The sequence below is a fragment of the Myotis davidii genome, unplaced genomic scaffold (assembly GCF_000327345.1).
Source record: "Myotis davidii unplaced genomic scaffold, ASM32734v1 scaffold299, whole genome shotgun sequence".
Classification (NCBI taxonomy): Eukaryota; Metazoa; Chordata; class Mammalia; order Chiroptera; family Vespertilionidae; genus Myotis; species Myotis davidii.
Genome location: NW_006293088.1, coordinates 40,460 through 52,305, shown reverse-complemented (window position 1 = coordinate 52,305; position 11,846 = coordinate 40,460).

Genomic DNA, 11,846 nt, shown 5'->3' with positions numbered 1-11,846 from the left:
TTATTTACTTGGTTAATGAAGGTGGCCTTGGGTGCTACGGGTCTTTAGAAGTTTTAGAAGCTGCTAAAAAATTACCCTATATAATAAAACCCTAATATGCAAATCGACTGAATGGCAGAATGACCAGTCGCTATGATGTGCACTGACACCAGGGGGCAGACACTCCACGCAGAAGCTGCCCCCTAACCCCCTAGAGCAGTGATGGTGAACCTATGACACGTGTGTCAGAGGTGACATGTGAACTCATTTTTTTGGTTGATTTTTCTTTGTTAAATGGCATTTAAATATATAAAATAAATATCAAAAATATAAGTCCTTGTTTTACTATGGTTGAAAATATCAAAAAATTTTGTGACACGGCACCAGAGTTAAGTTAGGGTTTTTCAAAATGCTGACACGCCGAGCTCAAAAGGTTCGCCATCACTGCCCTAGAGGGAGGCGACCAGCGGCAGTTGTGGCAATCGCGGGGGTGGAGTGCCCAGCTGCTGCGATGGGGGGTGAGGGGGGACCTGATCTGATGTTGGGATGGGGGAATATCCATAGGAGGGTATGCCCTTGAATTAGCAGGACCATAAAATTTAACCCTAATACTACCATTAGCTGGAGAGATTAGAATACTGAGGCTACAAATCTGCAGTTTATTCAGCTTGGTGGCACTGGCCTTTCTCCTTTTGCATTTGTAAGATCGAGGTGGTGGGGAGCAAATGCCCTTCCCGTTGGATGCAGAGGCTTAAGTGCCAGCCTCATGTGCACCCCCAGGTCGCCGGCAGACGCTTCCGTGACCAGGGGCCGTAACCAGGGGATGGGCTGGCTGAGGACTGGGCTCTTCCTCCCCATGCAGCCACCAGGGCCGTGAGCCACAAAGACTGGAAGTGCACCCCCGTGGCCTTCCACTTGTGACTCCTCCCGAGGCCCTGTCCGCCCTACCCTGCGCTCACCAGCAGCTAATTGGTCCCCCCAACCTCCCATGGCCCTTCCCCCTGGGAAGGAATGGGGCTCCCTCTCCAGAGAGGGAGCCCTCAATTGGGCCCCCCCACTCCAGACCCTGACATCTCCTGAGGTGTCCCGGATTGTGAGTGACCATGTCATCTACACTAATAAAAGAGAAACATGCAAATTGGTGTCACTCCGCTACTCCCACCAACCAATCAGGATGCGTATGTAAATTAACCTAAGGAAGATGGCGATTAATTTGCATATGCAGGCGCGGAGTGAAGACTGAAGATGACTGAAGACTGAAGAGGCTTGGCTTCTCCGCTGCAGCTGGAGCAGAGAAGCCAAGCCTCGCTGCTGCGGCCGGACCAAAGGCCTGGGTCCCGGGTGCCGGAGGGAAACTGGTGCTGGCAGCCAGGGGAACGAAGGCGTATTGTGTGAATCTTGGTGCAGCGGGCTTCTAGCCGATATATATAAAGAGCCAGGGTCCGTAACGTCCAAAATGACCGAAGGGATGATCAAGTGCCAGGCTGCATATGCAGCAGGCTCGGGTGGGCAGGGACTGGCGAGTGGGATGAACTGCTGACCTCTCGATCCCTCTCCCCTGCCTCCTGTGGACTGCCAAGGGGACTGTGGGCCCCAGGATGCGGCGGTGGGAGGGGGCCATGAGCCCTAACCGGGGCACAGTGGAACTCTGGGTCTCATGCAATCGGGGGTGTGGCCGGCCTAAAACTGGACTCTGACAGGAGGGAGCCCCATTCCTTGCAGAATTGGCTGTTGGATAGCTTGCTGACAGTGGCCTGCCAGCCAGGAATCCCATTCACCTGCAACCCGTACCCCGGCGATCAGGCAGGGAGAGACAGTTAGGGGCAATTAGGTCGGCAGGCGAGAGCAGTTAGGGGCAATCAGGCAGGCAGGCGAGAGCAGTTAGGGGTGATCAGGCAGGCAGGCAGGTGAGCGGTTAGGAGCCAGCGGTCCCAGATTGTGAGAGAATGTCTTACTGCCAGTGGGAACTGGCAAGTGGGCTGAATAGCTGACCTCTTGGTCCCTCCCCCCAGCCCACAGGCTCTGATGGATCAGCGATGGTGAACAGGGGAACCAGGGTGGGTGGCGGGAGGACCGGGCTAGCTGTCAAGCTGTTGGGATCCCCAGCTCTTCCCCAGCTGCGACTTCACCTCCATGCGTGTGCACCGGGTCAGCCACTGATGGAACGCGCTGTCTGCTTGGGGCCTCTCATGCTGCTGTTGCTGCTGGGGCTTGCAGTGCAACCTACCTGCCCTGGTGGCGGAGGCGGTGTTCAGCCTGGGGACTGGCAAATGGGCAGAAAATGGCCCTGATCGCAGGCTAGACCTAGGGAACCTGCCCGCACGATTTCGTGCGCTGGGCCTCTAGTAGCTTATAAACTGCTACATCCTATACACAGTTAAACAAGGAAGGTGGCTTCTGCAGTATTTGAAGAGATCTGTGGCTGCTTAATCCTAATTCATCAGAAGAACCTCCAAACTGCCCACATCCTGTTTATTCTTCATGGGGATGAACACGCATTCCTGTATATTGGGAACAGTCTCTTAGATTTAAAAATCAAAACCTGGCAAGGCTACTCTAACACTGAAGAAACAGGATGATGCAGTGATGACATGCATGGACTCTGGCTTGCGCATTTTGTGGTTAGTCCTGATTCTGACACTTATAACTGTGTGACAGAGTCAATTAACTTCTCTCTGCTTCAGTTTTTCCACCCATAAGATGGGGAAAATGGTACTACTGCCTCAGAAGGATCTCGTTATGTACTATTTTTTATAATCAGGGCAAAAAAATGTAGCTGCCCATACAACAGCAAGATGCTTTTCACCTGTATGAAAAATATGGTCACTGGTGCATGCAGCATCCCAGATTGCGAGAGGGATGTCCAACTGCCAGTTTAGGCCCAACATCCCCCGAGGGGTCTCAGATTGCAAGAGAGCGCAGGCCAGGCTGAGGACGGTGCCTCCAGCCTCCCGTGCACTAATTTTGTGCACCGGGCCTCTGGTTATTTATAAATTACCTAATTCTGATAGCAGGCTTCAGCATTTGTGGGGTAAAATAACAATGGTTTTAACAACTAATCAAATGGCTTCACTATTTTCCTTTAATTACTGTTTCATAGCTTTCCAGTTATAATTGGTCTGTGTTTAGTATGCTAATTATTAGTAACTAGAGGCCCGGAACACGTGCCGGTGGGGTCCCTCAGCCTAGCCTAGGGGATCAGGCCAAAACCGGCTCTCCAACATCCCCCGAGGGGTCCCGGATTGCAAGAGGGCTCAGGTCAGGCCGAGGAACCCCACTGGTGCATGATTGGTACCAGGGAGGGACTGCAAGAGGGCTCCATGGCGTGTCCGGCCCGTCTCGCCCAGTCCTGATTGGACCCCAGCAGCAAGCTAACCTACTGGTCAGAGCGTCTACCCCCTGGCGATCAGTGTGGGTTATAGTGACTGGTCCAACGGTTGAACGCATGGCTGTACACTTAGCATATTAGGCTTTCTATATTATAAAAACCCAGTGGTGCTAACACCATAACGACCAAAGACCAGTCACCAGGAGGCTGGGTGAGCAACGAGGCGCACGCAGGTGGGCAGGGCTGTATGCGTAGTGAGGCGCATGCGGGTTGGCGGGGACTTGACTCTGGGTCTTGCGGCACGGCAGGCTTCGGGGGAGTCCCGTGGCGTGGCAGGGTCTAGGGTCCCAGGTCTCGCACGATTTCGCATGCTAGGTCACTAGTTATTATATAAGACTAGAGGCCGGTGCACGGCACCAGCAGGGTCCCTTGGCCAGGTCTGCAGGGATCGGGGAAAACTGGCTCTCCAATATCCCCCAAGGGGTCCCGGATTGTGAGAGGGTGCAGGCCAGGCCGAGGGACCCCACCGGTGCACAATCGGGGCCGAGGAGGGACCATGGGAGGTTGGCCGCTGGGGAGGGACCATGGGAGGGCTCCAGGGCGTGTCCAGCCTGTCTCGCCCACTCCCGATTGGCCGGACCCCAGCAGCAAGCTAACCTACCAGTCAGAGTGTTTGCCCCCTAGTCAGCAAGCTAACCTACCAGTCAGAGTGTTTGCCCCTAGTCAGTGTGCCTCATAGCAACTGGTTGAACAAACGGATACTTAGCATATTAGGCTTTTATTATATAGAACGGGGTATGTGTATCCAACTTTAGTGATAACTTCTAGCTAAGGTTTGAATTTAGACTTTACTGCCTCAGTCTCACTGAAGTGTGAGGTGCACAGAATCCATATATTTAGTTGCCTTCATAGTCACTTGAAAATTACTTCATTGGCAGCCAAATGGAGGCTGTGTTCAGTCCTGAATGGCTACTATCTGTAACTGGTACCTAGCAGTTACTCGTGTGCACTCCACGTTAAGAAGTGAGTCTTTTTAACTTGTGTCACATCTTGGCTGTTAGAGATTTATGTTACATGGGATTGTCTCAGTAGTTTTTAATGAGGCCAGGAGGAAGGGGTGGGGCAGTGATCATAGCTGCTTCCTAGTCTTATAAACTGTATATAAAGGCTTTATGAATTAAAAAAAAAGACTCTTTTTTTTAGCTCTGTCCAGGTGGCTCTGGTTGGAGCGTCATCCTATATACCAAAGGCGGTTTGATTCCTGGTCAGGCCACATACCCAGGTTGCAGGTTCCATCCCGATCGGGGTGTGTACAGGCTGTGGCTGATTGATGCTTCTCTCTCTCTCCCTCTCCCTCTTCCTCCCTCCCTCTCTAAAATCAATAAAAACATATTCTTGGGTGAGGATTTAAAAAAAATATTTTTTAAAGGTCAAAATAGATAAAATTGTAGTGGCAACAGCTTTGTCCTAGAGATAGATGTGTTAAAACAAATAGAACCACAACTTCCAGTAATACAGTTGCCACCGGAGATGCTAGAGAGAGGGCACGGATGTGCATATTTTGACTTCGGTGTTGAACACGTGCTTTCCGCACTGGTGGAGGAATTGTGGCAGGAAGAAGACTCTCAGACGTTCGTTGAGGTTGTGTGTGGTTTCTTCTATAAGCTCTGGGAGCACTTCCAAACCCCTTTTGATTCTGAGGGCTTGTGCCGTGGGCCCTCCGTGGGGGCAGTAGGTGCTGGGCTTTGAGGGAGCCTTGCTGGGTAGTTTGAACTGCCCTGCACCCCGGGCGTTCCTTCAATGGGAAATGATACGGTTGGGGGTGGGGGCCATGTCGGGCGAGGAGCTGCTCAGGTATTGAGTAGGTAGATATCAGAAGGACTTGGCATTGAACTGCACTCCTAGTGAGTCCCTGTCATCAATGTGCGGCTTCTCATTCTGAGAAACTCGAGCCTCTGCCTGCGTTTTACTGGGTTCGCAGAAAATGCTATCAGTTTACCTCCGAAATGTCCAGCTCAGATAGTCAGTTAAAGGACACTTGGATTCTTAGCCAGAGCCAACTAAGTCGCCCTGACCAGAAGGGTCTTTGTCACAGTGAGAAAGAACAGAGTTCCGTGGTTTCCCTGTCACACCCGTGGCCTCTCTGACTCCATTCTGGGCAGACGCATAGCTCTGTACCTTTTTACCTCAAGGCTCTATAGCAAACCTTTAGACTAGAGTGCGATTCCGTTTCCCGTTTGCCATTCTCATTTTCCAGGGTTCATCAGCTCAGCTTTCAGAACAGGTGTGAACTCTGGAGCCTTCCAGCTGTTCTGACGTGATTCAGTCATGAACTCTTTACAAGGCGTGTTTTTCCACTGATGTTGAATTGGAGATCTAGGGGCATAAATTGTAGCAAATCTCCCGCCATCGCATATTAGAGGGGGACAGGGATCATTGAAGTGGAGATAGTGAGAACCAGTCACAATATGCGTGCACAGCGTGGGACCCAGCGTGCACCACGGCCGGACCCCAGCGAAGAGCTGGCCTGTGGGCTGCCCGGCCCTGTTCCGTCCCAAGGCAGATTCCCTGGGGACACCTCAGGCTCTGAGCCATTCCTTCGAGGGGTTACTTTCTAGAGCAGTGATGGCGAACCGATGACACGCGTGTCAGAGGTGACACGCAAACTCATTTTTTGGGTTGATTTTTCTTTGTTAAATGGCATTTAACTCTATAAAAGAAATATCAAAAATAGAAATCTTTTGTTTTACTATGGCTGCAAATATCAAAAAATTTCTATATGTGACACGGCACCAGAGTTAAGTTAGGGTTTTTCAAAATGCTGACACACTGAGCTCAAAAGGTTCGCCATCACTGTTCTAGAGTCTCTGTCCGAGGTAAGTACTTTATAGCTCCATTGAAATGTTGAGCTTCCATGCAAAGTGCTTCAGAAGGGGGTGGCCCAGTGAAGAGCGTATTTCCGTAAAAGCAGAGCTCCTGCCTGGCGACTTGATTTTAAGCAGGGCACCCCCAGCTCACTGCTGGGGACCATGGACGGTGATGATCACTGGACAGCACCTCAGCGGTCTGCCCTGACCCTTTGCAGCTCACACCCTGCAGGCCGCTCTTGCCAGCTGTTCATGGCAAGCGTTTAAGCTCAGCACAGACCTCAGCCTGCGGTTCGGTCCCCTGGCGGGTCCCCCAACCAAAACTTGAGGAATGCTGGTGCGGCACTCCGACATCTCCCCCTCCTTGTTCATTTCCACCAGCACTGGGCTCAGCGAGAAGAAAAGAGCCAGGACTCAGACTCCATGTTCCTGTTGCTGAGGTGGAGGTGCCGGTGGTGGCCGTCCCCTTGGGAGGGAGGGCGTGTCTGTGGAGAACACAGCTCTTCACGGGCAGGGAGCCTTCTCTTGTTTTCTAATTGCACTGTCCTCGTTCTGGCTTCAGTCTGGAGATACATGTAAGACCTCCGTGGGGTCACGATCCACAGACTAGCAGCCTCGCCTCATCTACGGGGCGACGGGAGAAATGTGACCACCGTCCCACGTCCACAGTCCATTCCTCTAGGTTTGTTCTTTCCACACATTGTGTTCATTCCAACCCTTTTATGTTTTATTTACCAAAGTACTGTACTTGGCTGTTTGCAGTGTTTTCAAAACAAAATGTTTCTTTTCTTTGTGTTTTTAATCTTCAATACTTGGTGCAATAGAAGCTGCAAAGATGTGCCACTTTATCTATGAAAGATTTATTGTATACCAATAAATTCTAGTTTAAAGACAAAGCTGTGCGTCGTTTCTCTCTCTGACCACGTGTGAGTCATGAGTCAGGGAGCACCTGTGAAGTGTCCTTTAGAGACCTTTGTGCAGAAGTTGTGTCCTTCCCACTGAGTGTTCCGTGCGTGGGCGTTTGGGGCCTCCCGAGCCGGAAGCAGTGGGTCAGAGCGTCAGCGCTGGCAGGTGCACACCACCGTCTGAGGGCTGGACACAGGTTTCTGCTTGATGTCTAAGCCTCTCTGATGACAGAGCATTGAAATCGGAGCAGCTGTCTGGCTGCCCCCTGAGGGTTCTCTCGAACTCTGAGGGTCAGGTTGATCCCATTCTAGGAGGAGCTAGACTCACGGACAGCAGTGACTCACCTAAACGTCCTCCAAAGCAGGGGAGTGGCCACAGACAAGCAGAGGGAGGCGAATCCTCAGCGCCTCCAGCAGGGCCCGGCCCTCACCAGGGCTCTGGTCACCCTGAGGTCGAGACGGTTTCACCAGGCCTCGCCTTGGCCTCGCAACCCGAGACTCCCACGCTCTCCCTCTGGTTTCTGTTCATCAAGGAGCCTTCAGTGGGCTCCGTGCGACCTTGATAATAGAGTGTCTAGATCAGAGGAGGTTCTTCCTCAGTCCTGTCCTGGTGTGGTTTTCACCTCATCCCGTGACCCAGAGACCTGGGGCATGCACCTGTCAGGTTCCAGTGCCCATGGGGCCCAGACTCTGCACCCTGTAAACCCCACTGAGATTCTTGGTGAAAGATGCTGCCTGAGACTACTTTTGTGGTCTCCTTAATTCCCTGTGCAGGGTTCAGCTGGGGCCAGGGGCCCCCTGATGGGTTGGGTGGCGTTGGAGGGGCCTGCTGTCTGGGTCTGGGTGACGGGGATGTCCTCAGGCCCGTCGGGAATAATCAGCACAAGCATTACCATGCTTCCGTCTAGGCTGCAGCATCGCCGCCGACTGGGTGAGTGACAGTTGATGAAACCAAAGGTTGAAATGCCACAGGGGGAATGGCTCTTGGTAACTGCTCGTGGTTGCCTAGAGAAAGCCGAGCTGGGAATCCAGGTGTAGATTCCCCGGTCACAGGCACACCACAGAGCCCGTCCCCAACGCACAGAAGTGCTTGTGCCTTGAGATGCAATCCCCGTGAGTCATAAGGTGCCCTGCTCCAATGTGGCTCTGGCTGGACCGCTGGAGGCACTCTGGAGCCATGGTGAAGCAGTTGGGGTTGTAGGTCAAGATTGAGAGCTTTTGTGGTTGCAAAGGGGCAAGATAGTCCCGCCGCTTCCTCGATTCTGGTTTGGCAGAAAGAAACATTTTCCACCCTGGAGACGCGACCTGGACCGCCCTGTGGTGGAGGGACTGAGGTCTCTCAAGAGACTCAGTTTTTATGCAGTTCGTTCACCCACCCAGACATTCAGGACCCATCCATACTGACTGCACCTGTGCTGTGTGTGGGTCCTTATTGCTGGGCATTGAGTCAGGTGGACCTGGAGTGAAAGTGGGGAGAGACAGGCCGTTGAAGAAGGGCTGATGGGAGGGCTGGGAGTTCAGAGGAGCTCCAAGAAGGCTCGGTGGAGGATGTGACATTGGACCAGGCATGGAAGGGGGACGGGATGTGAAAATGGGGACAAAGTCATTTTGGACTGAAAGACCAGCATAAATAAAACCCTAGAGTGGACCGTCCCACGTGCTTGGGACAGAATTGATTAAGGATGTGCAATTCCTGTGGAGAGAGGCTGAGCTACAAATGCTGGTCATGTGCTGAGAGGGGACGTAGTCTGTCTGACTGTGTCTCTGTGTCAGGAGCTGGCCCGTGGGTGCCTGGTGACCTTGGCAACCGCCACAGGCAGCAGCCCTCCAGGAGAATTGCTGTGCGCTCGCTCTCCAGCCGGTTTTGCCTCTGCCTCTCTGGGGCATCCGCTTAGGGCACTGAGGGCTAATGATTTTCAAACGCGTATCCACATAAGATAAATGAGCACTCAGAGTAGTGAGCCAAAGGGCTATTAAAATACATTAGCGTAGTATTTACCATACGCATGATGCCACTTCCTGAAACAGTTCCAGGGATCAATAGGAACAGTATTTATGTAGCATCTACTCTACTGTGTGATGGATATAACAGGGGAGGCAAAATATGTCAAGTGACCTAGTCTAGATGCTCCAGGCACTTTGAATACGTCGACTCATTTAAACCTCAAAGCCACCCTGTAGGCTGATGGTTCTATCTTCATTTTACATAGATTTGAACCCAGGGCAGTCTGCCTCCACTGTATAGGAACCCAACACCGGAACTCAAGTAACGGGTGAGCAGCACCAGGGGAGGTATGAACACCTTGCGCGGCAGTTCAGAGGAGGGCGAATCCTTCTGGTGGAAAGCGTTAGGGAAAGGTGGCATTGGAGATGTGTCCTACCCCGTGTGGACTTGAACATGGGACAGGGAGCCTGTGAACAGGGAAGCGTTAGGTTGAAGGAAACTACTGGGCACAGGTGTGAAGGCAGGAAAGCAGGGGGTATGCTCTGGAATGGTGAGAAGCGTCGAGAAATAGCTGGATAAACAAGGCTGGAAAAGCAGGTGGCACCAAGCTTGACTGCCAGGATTAGGCAATAATGGGGAGCTACCTATGGTTCGGTGGCAGAGGAGTGGCGTGATGGAAGTCATTCTGTGGGAAGGTGAAGGTGGCATCAGTGGGCAGGATGGAGACTGGATGAGGATGGAGGGCTGAAGAGCCCTTGGTTCTGAAACTCCAATCTGAGCTGTGTCACAGCATTTACTGTGTGGAATAACCAGGGGTGTGTGCCTGCTCGTTGGACACATCAGCATTTGGCAAGGAGCCAGGAGCATAGTTTGTAGAAAAGCTTATTGGAGGAAAGAGTTAACTTTTAATACAGCATTCAGTCGGTTGTCCAGCAGCGACACTGCAAAGACCCCCAAAGGAGCAGGCAGATGTCCATGGAATCATAATCGAACTCTGAATGCCAAGCAAGTTAATTTAACTGAGCACTTCGTGAATAGCTTTTGTTAGGGGCTAAGTGGGAACAAAAGCAAAACCAATACCAATCTTGTCATCAAAATTGGAAAGGCAAGCTATGAAACAATCAGGCAACACAGTCCCTTCTCCAGCATTGATGTAGCCCCTATGCCTGACCTTCCTTCCTCCTCCCCTCCTCCCCTCCCTCCCCTCCCTTCTACTTCCTTCCCTTCCATTCCTCTTTCCTTCCTTCCACCCTTCCATTCCTTTCTTCCTTTCAATGAATTAAAAATTATGGCTCTAGCTGGTTTGGCTCAGTGGATAGAGCAGCAGCCAACGGATTGAAGGGTCCTGGGTTCAATTCCTGTCAATGGTACATGCCTGGGTGGCACGCTCAATCCCCACTAGGGGGTGTACAGGAGGCAGCCAATCAATGATTCTTTATCTTTCCCTCTCCCTTCCTCTCTGAAGTCAATAAAAATATATTTTTAAAAAATTACATAAAACAGTGCCTGGTAAATGCCAAAGGCTTTGAGAGCCCTCTCTAATAGGTTTTCTTTTAGGACTTCCAGAATTCATTACTAGGGTGACATTCTCAGAATGTCCACAAGAAGGCAGTATTGTAACTAACCTCTTACTAGGGTACTGTCCTCAGAATGTCCACCAGAGGGCGCTATTGCGACTGACCACTTACTAGTCAGTTGTCCTAATAATGTCCACAAGAGGGCACTATTGTAGCTAATCCCTTCCTAAGGTGCCGTCCTCAGAATGTCCCTCTCTTACTAAGCTGCTCTTCTCAGAATATTCACAAGAGGGCACTATTGCTACACCTCCCTGCAGGGTGAGAGCCCTCACGTCTATCAACTGGGTTTTCAAAAGGACAGAAGGTTGGAATCGCATGCAGGGGCCACCCATATTGGTTTGTTCCAGCTGTTTCCCAGTGCTTAGCTCGTTGCCTGCACATGGGTGGTGCTCAAAAAAAGAATGAATGAGTGAATGAATTTGTAGATTAATCAAATTCTATAAAGATTGCCGAAACCGGTTTGGCTCAGTGGATAGAGTGTCGGCCTGCGGACTGAAAGGTCCCAGGTTCGATTCCGGTCAAAGGCATGTACCTGGGTTGCGGGCACATCCCTAGTAGGAGATGTGCAGGAGGCGGCTGATCGATGTTTCTCTCCCATCGATGTTTCTAACTCTCTATCTCTCTCTCCCTTCCTCTCTGTATCAATAAAATATATTTTAAAAAAATTCTATAAAGATAGAACCTGAGAATATTAGAATTAATAGAGGCCTAGTGCATGAAATTCATGCATAGGGGGGTGGGGGTGGTAGTGGTGAGGGGAACCTCAACCCAACTTGCACCCTCTCCAATCTGGGACCCCTTGGGGGATGTCTGATTGCCAGCTTAGGCCCGATCCCGGGGACTGGGCCTAAACCGGCAGTAGGGCATCCCTCTCACAATCCTGGACCACTGCCTCCTAATCGCTCACCTTCCTGCCTGCTTGGTCGCCCCTAACTGCCCCTCCCCCCCCCCCCCCCGCTGGCTTGATCACCTCTCACTGCCCTCTCCCTGCTGGCCTGGTCACTCCTAACTGTCCCCCCACCGGCCTGGTCACCCCTCACTGCCTCCTGTGCCAGCCTAATTGCCCCCAACTGCACCGCCCCTGCCAGCCCAGTTGCCCTTAACTGCCCCCCCTCCCAGCCTGGTTGTCCCCAACTGCCCCACCCTGCCAGCCTGGTCGCCCCTCACAGCGCCCCCTGCTGGCCTGGTTGCCCCACGCAGCCTGCTGTTCAGTCATTTGGTCGTCCCTCTGCTGGCCTAGTTGTA